This window comes from Somniosus microcephalus, chromosome 34 (assembly GCF_052327205.1).
Source record: "Somniosus microcephalus isolate GS21.2 chromosome 34, FLI_Smic_1.0, whole genome shotgun sequence".
Classification (NCBI taxonomy): domain Eukaryota; kingdom Metazoa; phylum Chordata; class Chondrichthyes; order Squaliformes; family Somniosidae; genus Somniosus; species Somniosus microcephalus.
The window spans coordinates 6,867,144-6,886,331 of NC_141020.1; the positions used below are offsets into that span (position 1 = coordinate 6,867,144).

At 45.5% G+C, this 19,188-nt stretch overlaps 1 long non-coding RNA gene across 1 annotated transcript in view; it reads right to left on the minus strand.

Moving 5' to 3' along the window:
- Nucleotides 1-19,188, minus strand: part of LOC147096696 (uncharacterized) — a 28,911-nt gene that overhangs the window by 5,252 nt on the left and 4,471 nt on the right. Inside the window, exons 3-5 of the long non-coding RNA XR_015074535.1 lie at nt 9,655-9,679; nt 9,234-9,287; nt 6,814-6,894 (exon numbers count right to left, since the gene is read on the minus strand). This is a non-coding gene — a long non-coding RNA (uncharacterized LOC147096696). The remainder of the gene's footprint in view (nt 1-6,813; nt 6,895-9,233; nt 9,288-9,654; nt 9,680-19,188) is intronic.

The following is a 19,188-nucleotide window of genomic DNA, read 5'->3' on the forward strand; positions in this document are numbered from 1 at the left end:
ACACATCTCCAGATTGAATTCCATTTGCCACTATTCTGCCCACCTGACCAATTTATTGATATCTTCCTGCAGTCTACAGCTTCCTTTTTCAGTATCAACCACACAGCCGATTTTAGTATCATCTGCAAACTTCTTAATCATACCCCCTATATTCAAGTCTAGATCATTGACATATATCACAAAAAGCAAGGGACCTAGTACTGAGCCCCGCGGAACCCCACTGGAAACAGCCTTCCAGTCACAAAAACACCCATCAACCATTACCCTCTGCTTCCTGTCTCCGAGCCAGGTTTGAATCCAACTTGACACTTTGCCCTGGATCCCATGGGCTTTTAACTTCATGACCAGTCTGCCATGTGGAACCTTATCAAAAGCCTTGCTAAAATCCATATATACACACTACAGCAAACGCACTACCCTCATCTACCCTCCTTGTTACCTCCTCAAAAAATTCAATCAAGTTTGTCAGACATGACCTTCCCTTAACAAATCCGTGCTGACTATCCTGGATTAATCTCTGTCTTTCTAAATGAAGATTCACCCTGTCCTTCAGAATTCTTTCCAATAATTTTCCCACCACTGAGGTTAGGCTGACTGGCCTGTAATTACTCGGTCTATCCTTTTCTCCCTTTTTAAACAAGCGTACCACATTAGCAGTCCTCCAGTCCCCTAGCACCACACCTGAAGCCAGAGAGGATTGGAAAATGATGGTCAGGGCCTCTGCTATTTCCTCTTTTGCTTCGCTTAACAGCCTGGGATACATTTCATCCAGGCCTGGGGATTTATCCACTTTTAAAGCTGCTAAACCCTTTAATACTTCCTCTCTCACTATGTTTATTTCATCTAATATTTCACACTCCTCCCCCGATAGCAATGTCTGCTTCGCCCCTCCTTTGTGAAAACAGATGCAAAGTATTCATTAAGAACCCTACCGACGTCTCCCGCCTCCACACAGATTACCCTCATGATCTCTAATAGGCCCTACCCTTTCTTTAGTTATCCTCTTACTCGTAATATATTTATGAAGTTTGATACCCACCTTGGGTCTTAAGTCGCTGCAATAACTTTAGGAGGAGATCATTTAGCCCAAGTCATTAATTGGAGAGAGAGAGAAAAAGCCCCTTTTAACACATTTTGCAGATTCAGCTCTTCTATACCTCTCATTTCTTTATCGCCACAAAATAATGCAAATGGAACACGTATGTTCCTAGTCTTCTTGGCTTATAAAAGCAATAAACCCTGAACTTCCAACAAGAATATTTCTAGCAGTGCTGCATTCTAATTGAATCCTCCCCCAACAGATGAAGAAATTAGATATATTTCTTAAGGCTAAAGGGATCAAGGGATATGGGGTGAAGGCAGGGACAGGGTACTGAGTTTGGATGATCAGCCATGATCTCATTGAATGGCAGAGCAGGCTCGAGGGGCCGAATGGCCTACTCCTGCTCCTATCTTCTATGTTTGTCTTCATGAGGGTCTTTTTGATTGAGACAACCAATGCTACCCATTGGTTTGGGAATTTGTAGAGATACTTTAGCATAGTATTGTAGAAGGTAGAAGGACAAGGTCAATCCACTGGCGTCATGATAATTCTAACTCAGGGCTCTCCTTTTGTGCAGAAGTACCTCTTTCTAAAAGGGCAGCAGCTGTGATCTTTATATGGGCTTCCGAGGATGAAGAAGTGTGCCCAGGAAAAAAGACTAGCAGGACAAGTTTTAAAAATCAGGAGTAACAAACAATTAGATTTAGGAAACTTTTTATTTCTATAGACTTTTGAATGAAAACATGTTGAGTGCAAAACTCACTCATGAATTACTTGGCCCAACAGGGAGTAATGCAATTATTAAATTAGAGTGTTAAAACTGAAGCATCCTGGATTAGTGATTATCTTTAGATGTTAGTGTAGGACAGGCTCAGCAACTTTTCCCAGCCAGGTCTCAAAACGTCAGCCCTCACTATACATTAGAATATTAAAAAATTAAATGGGAAGTGAGAAAAAGGTAACTGATTATTTTTTTAAACCATTTTATTGTAAAAAAAAAAAGGTTCATTAAATGGGGGCAGGGGTTGGAAGGGTGAGAAAAGGGTACAGGTTTGCAACTATTATTAGTGTACTCCTGTTTAGTTGAACTTGAACACTTATTTCCCTTTCAAGCTGTTTGTTCCAGTCTCCTGGAACACCCAATCTAGAATTATAAGGGCAGCACGGTGGCATAGTGGTTAGCACTGTTGCCTCACAGCGCCAGGGACCCGGGTTCAAATCCGGCCTCGGGTGACTGTGTGTGGAGTTTGCACATTCTCCCCGTGTTTGCGTGGGTTTCCTCCGGGTGCTCCGGTTTCCTCCCACAGTCCAAAGATGTGCGGGTTAGGTTGATTGGCCATGATAAAAATTGGCCCTTAGTGTTAGGGGGGATTAAATACACGGGGTTACAGGGTTACGGGGATAGGGCTTGGGTGGGATGGCTGTCGGTGTAGGGACCGGGTGCTAGGGTTTGGATGATCAGCCATGATCTCGTTGAATGGCGGAGCAGGCTTGAAGGGCCGAATGGCCTACTCCTGCTCCTATCTTCTATGTTTCTATAATAATAGACTTAATACAATTAGTTATATCGGTAATTGAAGGAAAGGGGGGAGAGAAAGGGAACGGGAAACAGGATGAGCACGAGATTAGGACGATTGCTTGTGTGGAGGATAAACATCAACACGAGCTGGTTGAGTTGAATGGCCTGTTTCTATGTTAATCTCCATGTAATTCTATGACTAGAGCGGGCAAAGACAGACAGATAGAAATACAAACATAATAGCTGACTGCTATTATATAGGGACAGCTGATTTGCCCAATGTCAGCACCAAGCATATTTACTGAGTATCTATCTAGGGATGCAGCTTTCCCATAGAAGCAGCACATTTATCCTTATTTGAATAATTGACTGGTAAGAACACCTTTTGTGGGCTGCAATTTTATCTCTCTTGGAAGGGCTGGTTTGTGCTTAGTCAGTCAGGAAAAAATAAGGCCCGTTTCCAGACCGCAAAGGACATAGTTTCACTCCCAGAGAGCAGATTTGTAATCATCTGAGTGAAGTGTTTTGCCTTCTAGGCAGATGCAGTTTTAGTTGTGCATCTTATGCTGTGTAGCTGTGACCATCTGGGCTTCATGCTGTGCTCCTGTTCTATTCTCTAAAGTGCTGTGGGACTGGAGTCACGTATAGGCCCAGACAGGGCAAGGACGGTAGAGTTCCTTCCCTAAAAAGGACATTAGTGAACCAGTTTGGGTTTTTATAACAAGCTTCATGGTCACTTCAACCAAGCTCTTAAGTTACAAATTTTTGGGGGGAAAAATGAATTCAGATTCTCAAACTGCCATGGTGAGATTTGACCAGATATTCGCTGGATTGCTAGTCCAGTAACATAACCACTATGCTATACCAGACCTTATTGAAGTAGCAGGTGCTCATCTGAAGTGATTGAGGCAGAGCGTAGGGAACTTTTGTTCTATAGAGGACCCATTTGGCACAAACATGATGGGCCAGATGGCCTCCTTCTGTGCCTGCTGCCTATATGGTGCTTCCTAGAAACTGGGACAAGTCAGATGGAATGCGGTGGCCTTTTCTGGTACATGGAAATATAGAAGATAGGAGCAGGAGTCGGCCATTCGGCCCCTCGAGCCTGCTCCGCCATTCGATGAGATCATGGCTGATCATCCAAACTCAGTACCCTGTCCCTGCTTTCTCCCCATATCCCTTGATACCTTTAGCTCCAAGAAATATATCTAACTCCTTCTTGAATATATTTAAAGACTTGGCCTCGACCGCCTTCTGTGGTAGAGAATTCCACAGGTTCACCACTCTCTGGGTGAAGAAATTCTTCCTCATCTCTGTCCTAAATGGCTTACCCCTTATCCTTAGGCTATGACCCCTGGTTCTGGACTCTCCGACCATCGGGAACATTCTACCTGCATCTAGTTTGTCCAGACCTGTCAGAATTTTATACGTTTCGATGAGATCCCCTCTCATTCTTCTAAACGCCAGCGAGTATAAGCCCAATCGACCCAATCTCTCCTCATACGTCATTCCTGCCATCCCAGGGATCAGCCTTGTGAATCTTCGCTGAACTCCTTCCATGGCAAGAACATCCTTCCTCAGATAAAGCGACCAAAACTGCACACAGTACTCAAGGTGTGGTCTCACCAAGGCCCTATACAACTGCAGCAGGACATCCTTGCTCCTGTACTCAAACCCTTTCGCTATGAAGGCCAACATACCATTTGCCTTCTTCACCGCCTGCTGCACCTGCATGCTTACCTTCGGCGACTGGTGCACAAGGACACCCAGGTCTCGTTGCACTTCCCCTTCTCCCAATCTATTGCCATTCAGATAATAGTCTGCCTTTCTGTTTTTGACACCAAAGTGGATAACCTCGCATTTATCCACGTTATATTGCATCTGCCACGCTTCTGCCCAATCACCAAACCTGTCCAAATCATCCTGGAGTTTCTCGGTATCCTCCTCGCAGCACACACGCCCACCCAGCTTTGTGTCATCTGCAAACTTGGAGATATTACATCTAGTTCCCTCGTCTAGATCATTAATATATATTGTGAATAGCTGGGGTCCAAGGACCGATCCCTGCGGTACCCCACTAGTCACTGCCTGCCACTCGGAAAAAGACCCGTTAATTCCTACTCTCTGCTTTCTGTCCGCCAACCAGTTCTCTATCCAAGTCAATACCGTGCCCCCAATCCCATGTGCCTTAACTTTACACGCTAATCTCTTATGCGGGACCTTATCGAAAGCCTTTTAAAAGTCCAAATACACCACATCTACTGGTTCTCCCTTATCTATTTTCCCAGTTACATCCTCAAAAAATTCCAGTAGATTAGTCAAGCACGATTTACCTTTTGTAAATCCATGTTGACTTTGTCCGATCCGGTCACTGTTTTCCAAGTGCTCAGCTATTACATCCTTTATAATGGACTCTAGCATTTTCCCCACTACCGATGTCAGGCTTACCGGTCTGTAATTCCCCACTTTCTCTATACTTTTTGAATAGTGGGGTAACATTAGCTACCCTCCAATCCATGGGTACTGTTCCAGAGTCCATCGAGTTCTGGAAGATGACCAGCAATGCATCTACTATTTCTAGGGCCACCTCCTTAAGTACCCTAGGATGTAGATTATCAGGCCCTGGGGATTTATCGGCCTTCAATCCCGTCAATTTCCCTAACACCATTTCCCTACAAATACTGATTTCTTTCAGTTCCTCCCTCTCATCAGACCCTATGTTCTCCAACATCTCTGGGAGGTTATTTGTGTCCTCCTTTGTGAAGACAGAACCAAAATATGCATTTAATGGTCTGCCATTTCTTTGTTCCCCATTATAACTTCCCCTGCTTCTGACTGCAAGGGACCTACACTTGATTTCACTAATCTTTTTCTCTTCACATATCTATAAAAGCTCTTAGTCAGTTTTTATGTTCCCTGCAAGCTTACTTTCATATTCTATTTTCCCCTTCTTAATTAATCCCTTTGTCCTCCTTTGTTGAATCCTAAACTGCTCCCAATCCTCAGGGTTACTGCTTTTCCTGGCCAATTTATATGCCCTCTCCTTGGATCTTATGCTATCCCTAATTTCCCTTGTTAGCCACGGTCGAGTCACCCTTTTTGTTTTATTCTTATCCCAAACTGGGATGAACAACTTCTGTAGTTCATCCATGCGGTCTTTGAATGTTTGCCATTGCCTATCCACCGTCAACCCTTTGAGTGACATTCCCCAATCAATCCTACCCAACTCGCGCCTCAGACCATCGTAGTTTCCTTTATTTAAATTCTACATAGTTATTGAGTCAACTGAGCAAGAGTGCCCAATTTGCATGCAAAAAGTTAAGTCTCCCTCCCAATGCTGGGCTCAGTAACTCCAAAACAGTTCTCAAGTTTACTTTGAAAACATGACCACAGTGCATCACTTGTGCAAAATGTCATTGCCCCATCTTTGACAGTTTTTAACCCCCCCAGAAAGACTACCCTTTAATGTCAACGGGTCATAGCTTGAAGGGTGGTTAAATTGAATAGTAATTGCAGGTCCTACCCTCAAGACAGTGATTAATTGGGGTATGGTTTCTATTACCACTGGTTGCCATCTACAGGAAACTCTATTATCCGGCACCGACGGGACTGGCGTGGTGTCGGTTTGTCAAAAAGTCCGGATTACAGAGAGGTATAGTTTAAAAGGTACGAGAGCTCCGTACACAGCAACAAATCCAGGCTTCCCTGTTGCTTAGCAACATGTGCAGGAACTCCGGCCACAGACCAAGCGTCCCTGTTGCTTAGCAACAAGTGCACGAACCCCGGTTGCACGGCCACAGATCCAGGAACGGCCACTAATATGAAGTAAAACTTACCTGAACCTACTCCTGCATTTTGCCGGTTAACAGAGGTTTCTGGGTATTTAGGTGCCGATTAAGAGAGAGTTTCCTGTAGTACCTTGCCAGTGTCCTTTCTTCATGCACAAGCCTCAAGTGAGCAAGGCAAGCAACAAGACTGTGGAAGGCATCACCGCAGAGCCTGATCCTACACTCATGCAACGTCCAAGACACCTTATCTGCCTTCCAGCCGGGACAGGAACCCTGGCGTATTTCAGCCCTTACTACCTTCAGGTGAATGGAGACCAAATGCAGCACCCCAACTAATTTCAGTTAACTAATCAGGTTTGAAAAACTACACAGGGAGCTTGCTTACCCCCCCCAACTAAGCCATTGGAGAGCCCCTAATTCACAGTTTTAAGAAAACATATACAATGCATATAATCGTCACTAACCACTTTAGAATGCAGAAGTTTAGCTGAACCCTTTATCTGAACCTCAAAACAGCCAGAGTTTCCAGGAACTGCTTTCCCAGTCTGAAAAAGAAAGGAAATTTAGCTCAATACATCAACAACGGGAACACAAGAAAAGGAGTAGGCCAATCAGCACATTGAGCCAGTCAATCAAATCATGGCTGATCTGTGCCTCAACTCCATCCTTTGATCCCCTTACCCAGCAAATACGTCAATCTCCGTCTTGAAAATGTCAAAACTGGTCAAACCAGAATGGGTCGTAGTGTGCAAGGCACTTGTTTCATTAGATTATATATTTGTTTTAAAAGCTCCATGGCAATAGATGGAGGAATATTTATATGTTCTATACACTCATTATATATACTTGCTAGTTTTCAATATACAGTTGTGCTTGGCAGTAAAGATAATTTGTATATAAAAGCCATTATAAACCATTATAAAGAATGAAACATGAAGGATGATTTTTTTAAAAAGCCATTCCTCTATTAGGAACAGGAGGAGGCCATTTAGCCCCTTGAGCCCATTCCGCCATTCAGTGAGATCATTGCTAATCTGTGACCTAACTCCATATAACCACCTTTGTCTCATATCTCTTAATACTTTTGATTAACAATAATCTCAGATTTAAATTAACAATTGACCCAGCATCAATTGCCGTTTGCAGAGGAGAGTTCCAGACTTCTACCACCCTGTGTGTAGAAGTGTTTCCTAACTTCACTCCTGAAAGGTCTGGCTCTAATTTTTAGACAATGCCCCCTAGTCCTAGACGCCCCAACCAGCAGAAATATTTTCTCTCAATCCAATCTGTTCCCCATAACATCTTGAAAACGTCGATCAAATCACCTCTTAACCCTCTAAATTCCAGGGAATAATACTATGTCACCCAGCCCATGTAACTGTAGCTTGAACTCCCTAGTGTCCAATAATTCCACTGCCCTATCTAGTCTATTACTACAAATGTGCATCACCCTTGGAGAATTTTTAAAAAAATATAAAGATCACTTCAAAATTTACTTTTCAAAAGTCAGTGGAATAAGAGGAATTAGTCATAACGGCACAGAAGGAGGCCATTCAGCCCATCGAGTCCGTGCCGGCTCTCTGTAGAGCAATCCAGTCAGTCCCATTCCCCCGCTCTATCCCCGTAGCCCTGCAAGTTTATTTCCCTCAAGTGCCTATCCAGTCTCCCCTTGAAAACATCGAGTGTCTCCGCCTCCACCACTTCCGTCGGCAGCGAGTTCCAGGTCTTCACCACTTGCTGCGTAAAAAAGTTTTTCCTCACATCCCCTCTGTCTTGCCCAAAACCTTAAATCTGTGTCCCCTAGTCCTTGTACCATCAACTTTCCCTGTCTAGCCTATCCAAACCCGTCATAATCTTGTACACCTCTATCAAATCACTCCTCAACCTCCTTTGCTCTAATGAAACCAAATCCAGCTTCTCCAACTTGATCCCCCATCTCCGGAACCATTCTGGTAAATCTCCTCTGCACCCTCTCAATGGCCTTCACATCCTTCCTAAAGTGTGGTGACCAGAACTGGACGCAATACTCCAGTTGTGGCCTAACCAGCGCTTTATAAATTCAGCATAACTTCTCTATATGAAAATAATATTGTGGAATGTGTTAATTATTGAATACTTCATATACCTCAAAGAGCTCCCCCTTCTTACCGTCATCTCTCATAGCCCATTCCCTCTTCTCTGTGTCTATGACTCTGTACAGAGATGATTAAATACTCCATGCAACACCTTGGTTCCAGTGCTTTGGTCCATGCTGAACCCAAGTAGTCAAGAGTTGAAATGAGAGAGAGAAAATGCTGGAAATGACGAAGGGTCCTCGACCTGAAACATTCACTCTTGTTTCTCTCTCTCCACAGATGCTGCTTGACCGGCTGAGTATTTCCAGCATTTTTTCTTTTTAATTTCAGATTTCCAGCATCCACAGTATTTTGCTTTTGTATTAGTCTTTCTTTTTTTTTCTTCTTTTTAGTCAGGGTTGGTCAATCTTTACAGCAACTTGCATTTATATAGCGCCTTTCACGTAGGATGTGAAGGCCCTGGAGAGGGTGCAGAGGAGATTGACCAGAACGGTTCCGGGGATGGGGGATCTTAGCTACAAGGACAAGTTGGAGAAGCTGGATTTAGTTTCATTAGAACAAAGGCACTTCACAGGAGCGTTTACAAACAAAATTTGACACCGAGTCACATAAGGAGATACGAGGGCAGATGTCCATAAGCTTGGTCAGGTTACCTTTGGGCAGCGTGACTTACTGAAAGCCAAGTGACATTACTGGTGTTTACATTTTTTAATAAAAACCATTTCTTTTTAAACACAACCCTAGATCATGCCAAGTGATCTAAAGGCTGGAAGCTTTTTTCTGCTAACTTGCAGTTAGCGTCCACTTACTATTTCCAGTTCATCGGGAAACTCTTGTAGGAGTTCATCCTTCAATCTGGTAAACTAAAACAAAGAGAGAGAGATTTTACGTTTTAACAAACTGCATAAACAACCCTTTAAAACACAGTCGTGAGATTATATACTTTTCCTTCCACTGCCTCAGCCAATCTCAACGTAAAGCGTGAATTCAGTTTTTATATTCAGGGGTTTGTTCACAGAACGATACACGCGTGAATTGCATAACGCAAAATTTCAAAGTGGAATTGGGCAATTTGCAGGGACCTGCCCCACAGGGAAGAGTTTGAAAACTACCACATAGGCTAGTCACCAATAGCCAGAGCTACAGGCCGAATGGCCGCCTTCTATGCTGTAAGATTCTACTATTAACAGAATAACGTGCAGGTTTTATGTAAAGTTCATAACTGCTTACCTTGGACTTGTACCCTCAGGCGCCACTAGAGAAGAGGAAGAAAAAGTTAGCACATTCTGATATAATCACAATTTTCCTTTTACCTACAGCATCTAATCTGATTTTTTTTTTATTAATCATTTGTTCTTGGTACGTGAGCAGTGCTGGCAAGGATGGCAGTTATTGCTCTCATTGTCCAAGTGTCGGCTGTGGCTCAGTGGGCAGCACCCTCGCCTCCGAGTCAGAAGGTCGTGGGTTCAAGTCCCACTCCAGAGACTTGAGCACATAAAACTAGGCTGACACTCCCAGCGCAGTGCTGAGGGAGTGCCGCACTGCCGCAGGAGCCATCTTTCGGATGAGACATTAAACCGAGGCCCCGTCTGCACTCTCGGGTGGACGTAAAAGATCCCTTGGCACATGGGAACACCACCACCTCCAAGTTCCCCTCCAAGTCACACACACCGACCTGACTTGGAAGTATGTCGGCCGATCGTCGTCGCTGGGTCAAAATCCTGGAACTCCCTCCCCAACAGCACTGTGGGAGCACCTTCACCACACGGACTGCAGCGGTTCAAGAAGGTGGCTCACCACCACCTTCGAGGGCAACTAGGGATGGGCAATAAATGCTGGGCTTTGCCAGCGACGCCCACATCCCGTAAGCGAATAAAGAAAATACTATTTCGAAGAGCAGGGGAGTTATCTGGCCAATATTTATCCCTCAATCAACATGACTTAAAACAGACGATCTGGTCATTATCACATTGCTGTTTGTGGGAGCTGCAAATTGGCTGCCGCATTTCCTACATTACAACAGTGACTACATTTCAAAAAGTACTTCATTGGCTTAAAGCGCTTTGAGACGTCCGCTGGTCGTGAAATGCAAGTCTTTTTTTAAATACACGTTATTTGCACTGTGCTCGGGTGCAGTTTATCCGTGACAATATTAGGGCCAATAATTTGTTGCACAAATAAGCTGACCGCGACATAATAATTTACTTCATTTTCTGACACACACACACACACACACACACACACACACACACACAAGTGTTGTGTGCCAGAATTGCATGCACCAGCAGCCAGTTCTGTGCTGTGAGGAGAAGCAGGGTAGGGATATATAGATCAGTGGTTGTTTGTTTTTTACAATTTAGGTACATTACAAAGAGATACAGTAGTTGGAACAACTAGGAGGAGGGTGTAGCTGAAAGCAGCAACCAGTTTGGTTGCTAGCTAGCTCAGTGCCTCTAACTAGAGAGGGGGGACAAGTCTGCCTGCCAAGACTCAGCCATGGCCAACTGGGCAAGGTGGCAGGTGGGAAAGAGCACCAGTGGACCAACGTCACAGCATGAAACAGGAAGGCCAGTAAAGGGGAGAAAAAAAGTGCAAGACACTTCAAAATAGAATCATAGCACAGAAGGAGGCCATTCGGCCCATCGAGTCTGCGCCGGCTCTTTCGAAGAGCAATCCAGTCAGTCCCACTCCCCTGCTCTTTCCCCAGATCCCTGCAATTTTTTCTCCTAGTATTTATCCAATTCCCTTTTGAAGGCTACTATTGAATCTGCCTCCACCGCCCTATCAGGAAGTGCATTCCAAATCCTAACCACTCACTGCGTAAAAAAAGATTCCTCATGTCGCCTCTGGTTCTGTTGCCAATTACCTTCAATCTTGCCCTCTGGTTATCGACCCGTCAGCCATTGGAAACCGTTTTTCTTTATTCACTATCTAAATTCATGATTTTAAACACCTCGATCAAATCTCCTCTTAGCCTTCTCTGCTCGCAGGAGAACGACCCCAGCTTCTCCAGTCTGTCCATACAGTTTAAAAAAAAACCTTTCCTCCTCTCAGTGAATTGTATTATTCCACTGGCAAATCCATGTACTTTTTAAAAAAAAAAAACAAGCTTGTAAACAGGAGGGTCACTTATGGGAGTGGTGTTAAACCAGAGAGAATATCTCGTGCAAAAAAATCGCGACCTAGTCAGCTGATGGCAGTCAGGAAGATTGGCTGATTCGAACCCACAGCCCTCCCAGTTGCCACTGGTCACACCTTTTAAACCAGAAGGTGCGAGTTGATGAGATGTTGGGTATTTTTTTAACTATGTTAGTTCCCCCCCCAAGAGTGTCTCATGCTAACTGCAGTCCCATTAGATTCACGCCCTGCTCTAACTGCGCGCACACACAAATTCCTGAAGGTTTACCCTCAATGCTTAAACGAAAGATACAGCTCAATAAAAATGCACATGTTCCCACTCATCGCTCAAACCGTTGCCGGGTGGGTGGGTCTTGCGATTTTGAAAGCAGGAGGGTTTCGCCAGTGTGACTTGTTCCATGGAATTAACAATCTGTTGGCTTTTTGGAGAGTTGCAATGAACGAGAGGGGCGCAGGAAAGATGTTTTCAACTCATGAGATTGCATCACAGTAATAATGTTGATTAAAATATACTGTGGTGTCAGGATTGCTGTTGCACGGTGACCTTTTACAGTACATTTGTAAACTAGCCCTTTATAGCAGCAGACACGACTGGTAAGATGATACCATGGATAGTTACTCAATCCTCCCACTGTTCTGTACACAAGGCAAACCAACAGCACACCTCAAACTAGATTGGTATTCAGAACCATTCTCAAGTCAGCTAATTATAGAGCTTTGTACACCCAATACTCCCTTCTCTCTAGTGCCGTGAACCCAATACTCCCTTCTCTCTAGACCCGTGAACCCAATACTCCCTTCTCTCTAGACCCGTGAACCCAATACTCCCTTCTCTCTAGACCCGTGAACCCAATACTCCCTTCTCTCTAAACCCGTGAACCCAATACTCCCTTCTCTCTAGACCCGTGAACCCAATACTCCCTTCTCTCTAGACCCGTGAACCCAATACTCCCTTCTCTCTAGACCCGTGAACCCAATACTCCCTTCTCTCTAGACCAGTGAACCCAATACTCCCTTCTCTCTAGACCCGTGAACCCAATACTCCTTCTCTGCAGATCCAGCCCAAGAGAGCCACCTTCTCCCGGGGACTATAACAACAACAACTACTTGCGTTTATGTAGTGCCTTTAAAACAAGGCGCTTCGCAGTGTTACAAGACAAAAATTTGACACCGAGCCACATAAGGAGATATTAGGGCAGGTGACCAAAAGCTTGGTCCAAGAGGTCGGTTTTAAGGAGCGTCTTAAAGGAGGAGAGAGAGGCGGAGAGGTTTAGGGAGGGAATTCCAGAGCTCAGGGCCCAGGCAGCTGAAGGCACGGCCGCCAATGGTGGAGTGATTAAAAATCGGGGACACGCAAGAGGGCAGAATTGGAGGAGCGCAGAGATCTCAGAGGGTTGTAGGGCTGGAGGAAGTTACAGCGATCGGGAGGGGGAGCCGAGGGCCCTGGAGGGATCTGTAAAGGAGGATGAAGGCATGGCTGCCAATGATTGACCAGCTAGTTTGGGCCTCCTTGAAACTGCTGTGACCCACCTCTTCTATGTAGGAGTGTGGAGATAACTTTTTTTTTACTAAAAGGGCTTTTAATGTCTCGGTAATGTGCTGTTGCATTGTGCTCAAGCACTGGAGAAAGGTCTAGTCCAATAAATTCAGCATTAATGATCCTTGCAGAAAGTCACCCACCCCCCCCACACACATCGTCTCATTCAGGGTGCAAGCTTCTATGGGTGGATCTAGTTCTGATGAAAAAGCCATTGGCCTGAATCGTTAACTCTGTATGTGTCTCTCCACAGATGCTGCCTGACCTGCTGAGTGTTACCAGCATTCTGTGTTTCTGTTGCAAGATTCTGTTCCTGTCTTCTGCAACCTACGCACTTCGGTTTTTTAAATAAAATCAGTCCCCGGCTGCTGTCTCAAGGGGAGAAACACACCTGATCAGTTTGTTGGGAGCTGTGGCTTGTGTCACAAGTGGCTGTGAATCTGGATCTGGGCCAGAATTCCAACCGTGCATCATGAATGAACAGCACTTAGAGTGGGGATGCTGAGCAAAGGGGGCTGGCCACTTCCCCCATAGCAGAAAGCAAGTCTCCTTCATTGACTTCCCTACACCACTAGTTGATGGTCCAAGTACTAGGGGACACGGATTTAAGGTTTTGGGCAAGAGATACGGAGGGGGGGGGGGGGGGAAATGTAAGGAAAAACTTTTTTTACGCAGCGAGTGGCGAGGACCTGGAACTCGCTGCCGACGGAAGTGGTGGAAGCGGAGACACTCGATGTTTTCAAGGGGAGACTGGAGAGGCACTCGAGGGAAATAAACTTGCAGGGCTACAGGGACAGAGCGGGGGAGTGGGACTGACTGGATTGCTCGACAGAGAGCCGGCACGGACTCGATGGGCCAAATGACCTCCTTTGGGATAATCCTAAACCAGGCAGGGTGTGGGATTATGGCTGGAGTGCAGAGGTACAATCACGCAAAACCTCTAATTATAACTCAGCGAGGAAATTGATTGATTTTTTTTTTCAAAAACAGTCTCCTTGGTGTTTAGCAATTTCATTTTGTGCTTAAATTTTCTTCCCTCACCCACCTCCTTGAAGGCATTGACCCAGTTCCATCGTCATTTGCAAAGCTTGAGTACCTCACTCAAACCGCCATTCTTCATGTATGTGCCGAGATAATGAGTAGACTATTCCAAAGTGGAGGATGTCCAAGACAAGTCCAATCCTATTCTCTCCTGACATCAATAAGAACAAAAGACTTTGATTTATACAACCCCTTTCACGGCCTCAGGACGTCGCAAAGCACTTTACAGCCAATGAAGCACTTTTGGAGTGTAGCCACTGTTGTAATGTAGGAAACGCGGCAGCCAATTTGTGCACAGCAAGCTCCCACAAACAGCAACATGATAATGACCCGATAATCTGTTTTAGTGATGTTGATTGAGGGATAAATATTGGCCCCAGGACACTGGGGAGAACTCCCCTGCTCTTCTTCAAAATAGTGGCCGTGGGATCTTTTACATCCACCTGGGAGAGCAGACGGGGCCTCGGTTTAACGTCTCATCTGAAAGACGACACCTCCAACAGTGCAGCGCTCCCTCGGTACTGCACTGGGAGTGTCAGCCTAGATTTTGCGCTCCAGCCTCTGGAGTGGGACTTGAACCCACAACCTTCCGACTCCGAGGCGAGCGTGCTGCCCACTGAGCCACGGCCGACACATGAATGCATCTGCCAACAGGAGTCATTGCTTAATGTTCAGATACAGAAACCCTGGATGACTTTCCTGCCCTTTCCGCCCCGCCTTAGTTCCTTGTGGTCCAGGGGCTGAGGAGACCAAATTTAAAGCCCTCAGCTCCAGCCTCGACTGAAGTTAGACAACTTGGCACAGACCAGCGATTGAACCTCTGACGTTTGGTATTGCACCACTTGTTGCGTTTACTTGAGCCAAGATTATGCCCATTAAATATGAACATCACATTCCTGTGGTTCTAGTGAGCTAAACATATTGCCAGTGGTGCACTTTGTTGCAAGCGCCTTTCATTTGCTTTTTAACCACCTGTTTGATAATGTGTCTCTCGATAAACAATTTTAAATAAAATGTTTAAATGATCACAGATTAAAATGAAGTTCAAACCATGACAATTCCTGTGCTATGTGGTGGGAAAAAAATTCCACCCCAGTTAAATCGAGATAAATGTTTTACTCAGTTATGTTAGACTTGCATTTTCTATAGCAGCTTATCGTGTCTCTCAAACATCCCAAAGCGCTGCAGCTACATCAGCTACTTTGCAGTGCAGTGGCTTTTGGTATTCTGGCAAATAGGGCAGCCATTTTGAGAACAGGAATCCATAAAAGGCAATGAGGTGAAATGGCGAGTTAATCTGATTTGGTTGAGGGAGGAATGTTGACCTAGGCCTCGCCCTCTCAATCTCCAACCACGTCCAGCCCTACAACCCTCCGAGATCTCCGCATTCCTCCAATTCCGGCCTCTTGAGCATCCCCCGACTTCCTTCGCCCCACCACTGGCGGCCGTGCCTTCAGCTGCCTGGGCCCCGAGCTCTGGAATTCCCTCCCTAAACCTCTCTCTCCTCCTTGAAGACCCTCCTTAATACATTTTGGTCCTCATGTCTTGGTCTCAGTGTCAAATGTCTGATAATCGCTCTTGTGAAGGGCCTCGGGGCGCTGTACTACATTAAATGTGCTATATAAATGCAAGTTGTTGTTGTTGGTTTTCAGCTGACAGATTGGAATGGAGAGGGGCTCAGAATGGTGGTGACTGCACAAAAATCAAGTATACTCCCAACACCCCTCCCCAAATGTTCCTCTCCGGACGATGCCGACCCTTGCTGGGGTACAGGTGGCAATAGCCCCTCGCAGCACCAAAGAAGGATCTTAAAAGAAGAAAAAGGAAGATTTGCATTTCTCCAGCACCTTTCTTGACCGCAGGATGTCCCAAAGCGCTTTACAGCCAATGAAGTACTATTTGAAGTGTAGCCAGTGTCATTAAGTGGGAGAACGGAGTGGACGTTCCTTCTATCTGGTATAGAAACAGAAAAATAGGAGCAGGAGTCGGCCATTCGGCCCTTCGAGCCTGCTCCGCTATTCAATATGATCATGGCTGATCCTCTATCAATACCATATTCCCGCTCTCTCCACATACCCCTTGATGCCTTGTGTGTCTGGAAATCTATCTCCTTCTTAAATATATTCAGTGACTTGGCCTCCACAGCCTTCTGTGGTAGAGAATTCCACTGGTTCACCACCCTCTGGGTGAAGAAATTTCTCCTCATCTCAGTCCTAAATGTCCTACCCCGTATCCTGAGACTGTGACCCCTCGTTCTAGACCCTCCCCCCCAGCCAGGGGAAACATCCTCCCTGCATCCAGTCTGTCTAGCCCGGTCAGAATTTTATACGTTTCAATGAGATCCCCTCTCATTCTTCTAAACTCTAGTGAATACAGGCCGAGTCGACTCAATCTCTCCTCATACGACAGTCCTGCCATCCCAGGAATCAGTCTGGTGAACCTTCGCTGCACTCCCTCTATGGCAAGTCTATCTTTGATTTCTATTACACCTCCTTTTATCTCCTTGGCATATCATTTCTCCGCTTTAACCATTTCCTGATCATCCAAAACTTGGCTGCCCGTGTCCTAACTCGCACCGAGTCCCATTCACCCATCACACCCTCTGTGCTCACTGACCTACACTGGTTCCTGGTCCGGCAACACCTCAGTTTTAAAATTCTCATCCTCGTGTTCAAAACCTTCCATGGCCTCACACCGCCCCCTTCATATAAAACATCTTTCAGTTGTGAGGAAGGGTCTTTACTCGAAACAGTAACTAACATTTCCGGGTTGTGTTTGGAGCCATTTCAGATCATAACGCGAGAGAGGGTGGGGGGAGAGAGAGAGAGAGAGGGAGGGAGAGAGGGTGGGGGGGGGGGGGAGAGGGTGGGGGGGGGGGAGAGGGTGGGGGGGGGAGAGGGTGGGGGGGGGGGGGGAGAGGGTGAGGGGGGGGAGAGGGTGAGGGGGGGGAGAGGGTGAGGGGGGGGAGAGGGTGAGGGGGGGGAGAGGGTGAGGGGGGGGAGAGGGTGAGGGGGGGGAGAGGGTGAGGGGGGGAGAGGGTGAGGGGGGGGAGAGGGTGAGGGGGGGGAGAGGGTGAGGGGGGGGAGAGGGTGGGGGGGGGAGAGGGTGAGGGGGGGGAGAGGGTGAGGGGGGGAGAGGGTGAGGGGGGGGAGAGGGTGAGGGGGGGAGAGGGTGAGGGGGGGAGAGGGTGAGGGGGGTGGAGAGGGTGAGGGGGGGAGACCAAAAAATCGTACAGATGGGCCAAAAACGACACGGAAAAATACCAGAAAACAATTAGCAATGCATCAACTCAAGCTCTCTTAGACACCTTTCTGGATAACATATACACTCACAATAAAGAAGGCGTAAACCGGGCAGTTAGTAAACTAAACAATATTTTGATAATTTGGCAACAAATGCAAACTTGAAAGCTCGCAAGAACAAACCCAAAACAAAAAACTATGAAAAATGGTTTGACCATGATTGCCATAACATGAGGAAAAAACTTAGAAAACTATCAAACCAAAACACAGACATCCAGAAACGAGGAATTACGCCTTACTTATTGTCAGACGCTAACACAATACAGAAACACACTCAGGACCAAAAAAGAGCAATTTATTAAGAATACACTCAGCTCCATGGAGGAATCCATTGAGTCGAATTGTTTCTGGGACAACTTGAAAACACTACACAAAAAACAACACGACGATTTGTCCATTCAAAATGGGGACACATGGGTAAACCACTTTGAAAAATTATACCAGAAAAACACACTAGGACCAGAGCAACACCAAATACGCAAAAAACTTGAAAAGCTTGAAATGGCCATAAAAGATAACCAAAACCCGCTAGACGCCATAATAACAGAAAAAGAACTTCTTGAAAAACTCAAGGACCTGCGACCAGGAAAAGCTTGCGGGACAGACGGCATACTAAACGAGATGATTAAACACGCAGACGACAAACTGAAACTGGCTATCCTAAAACTCTTCAACTTGGTTCTGAGTGTCGGTTATTTCCCTGACATCTGGAACAAAGGACTCATAACACCCATATACAAAAGTGGGGACAAAATCGACCCAAACAACTATCGAGGCATCTGTGTAAACAGTAACCTGGGGAAGGTATTCTGTAGCATCATAAACAAAAGACTTATAAACTTCCTTGAAGAGCACAATGTCTTGAGTAAAAGCCAAATTGGATTCCTGCCAAACTATAGAACATCCGATCATATCTTCACCCTACAGACCCTAATTGACAAACACGTTCACCATAACAAAAGCAAAATCTACGCATACTTTGTAGATTTCCAGAAGGCTTTCGACTCCATCTGGCATGACGGTTTATTCCTGAAACTTATCGAAAGCGGGGTAGGAGGGAAAACATATGATGTAATTAAATCAATGTATACAAACAATAAATGTGCAGTTAAAATTGGAGACAAACAAACAAAATACTTCCCACAGGGGCGGGGGGGTGACGCAGGGCTCGCCAATCTCACCGACACTCTTTAATATTTACATTAATGGATTGGCAAAACTACTTGAACAATCTACAGCACCCGGCCTCACCCTATATGAATCCAAGGTTAAATTCCTCCTCTATGCCGACGACCTGGTTCTGCTGTCACCAACTAAGGAGGGTCTACAGCAGAACCTGGACCTGCTGGAGTCGTACTGCCAGACTTGGGCCCTGACAATAAATCCCCAAAAAACCAAAGTCCTTGTGTTCCAGCAAAGATCCAAACAACATGGACCCACAATAAATTTCACAGTAGGAACAACCAAAATTGAACAAACCACTCACTACACATACTTGGGCTTAAAAATCAGTTCTACAGGAAACTTCAAACTGGCTGTGAATGAACTGAAAGAGAAAGCAAGAAGGGCTTTCTATGCCATCAAAAAATCATCCAAATAGAAATCCCAATTAGCATTTGGCTCAAAATTTTCAAATCAGTAATTGAACCAATTGCACTCTATGGCAGTGAGGTCTGGGGACCACTAACACAACAAGATTTTGCAAAATGGGACAAACACCCAATTGAGATCCTACATGCGGAATTC